Source organism: Chrysochloris asiatica, unplaced genomic scaffold, assembly GCF_000296735.1.
Source record: "Chrysochloris asiatica unplaced genomic scaffold, ChrAsi1.0 scaffold00292, whole genome shotgun sequence".
Classification (NCBI taxonomy): domain Eukaryota; kingdom Metazoa; phylum Chordata; class Mammalia; order Afrosoricida; family Chrysochloridae; genus Chrysochloris; species Chrysochloris asiatica.
The window spans coordinates 194,173-195,463 of record NW_006408810.1 but is presented as its reverse complement, the minus strand read 5'-3'; positions in this window follow the sequence as shown (position 1 = coordinate 195,463).

The following is a 1,291-nucleotide window of genomic DNA, read 5'->3' as shown; positions in this document are numbered from 1 at the left end:
TACAGCGGTCAAAACAGATTGTTACTGGTACAATGAAAGATACATTGATCAGTGGAACAGAATCAAGAATCCAGAAATTAACCCATCTACATACAGCCAACTGGTTTTTGACAAAATACCCAAATATATTGCATGGGGAGGTGATAATCTCTTCAACAAATGGTGCTGGCAGAACTGGAAAGCGATATGCAAAAGACTGAAACAAGACCTTCACCTCACACCTTATACTAAAACCTATTTAACATGGATTAAAGACCTAAATGTGAATCCCAGAATTATGAAGCTATCAATGAAAAATTCAGGACAAATGTGAAGGCACAAAATCAGGGAATACACAGACTAACCAACATTTTGAAAACTAAACAAAGAAAAGTAGACAAAATAGATAAGTGGGACATACTAAAAATTAAAAACTTATGTGCATCAAAAGACTTAACCAGAAGAGTAAAAGGGAACCCACGGAATGGGAAAAAATATTCTGTAATAACACATCAGACAAAGGACTTATTTCTAAAATATATAGGAAACTACAGCACCTCTACAAGAAGAAGACAAATAACCCAATTAAAAAATGGTCACAGGACATGACCAGACACTTCACCAAGGAGGAGATCCAGGCAGCCAACAAACATGAAGAAATGTTCAGGATCACTAGCCATTAGAGAGATGCAAATCAAAACAACAATGAGATATCATCTCACACCAGCAATAACAACAAAGATTTAAAAAAAAAGAAAAAAGTAGAGGGTAATTAATGCTGGTGGGGATGTGGAGAGATTGGGACACTTCTGATTGCTGGTGGGACTGCAAAATCGTCCATCCTTTCTGGAAATCAATATGGCACTTCCTCAGAAGGTTGGGAATAGAAATATCTTATGATCCAGCAATTTCTCTACTTAGTATTTACCCACAAGAAATAAGAGCCATAACACGAATAGATATATTCACAACAATGCTTATAGCAGCACTATTTACAATAGCAAAAAGATGGAGACAGCCTAAGTGCCCCTCAACTGAAGAATGTATAAGCAATCTTTTGTACATACACACAATGGAATATTATGCTACATTGAAGAATAACAAGGAGTCTGCGAGGCACCACATAACATGGATGAACCTTCAGGACATTATGTTGCATGAAATTAGTCAGTCACAAAAGGAAAAATACTGTATAGGACCACTACTGTAAAAGACTAAGAAAAAGAACCCATACTAAAGTGTGTGTGGGGGGAATTCTTTGCTGGTTACTGGGATGTGTGGGGGTTGGGTGAGGGAGGGACGGGAAGGTGGA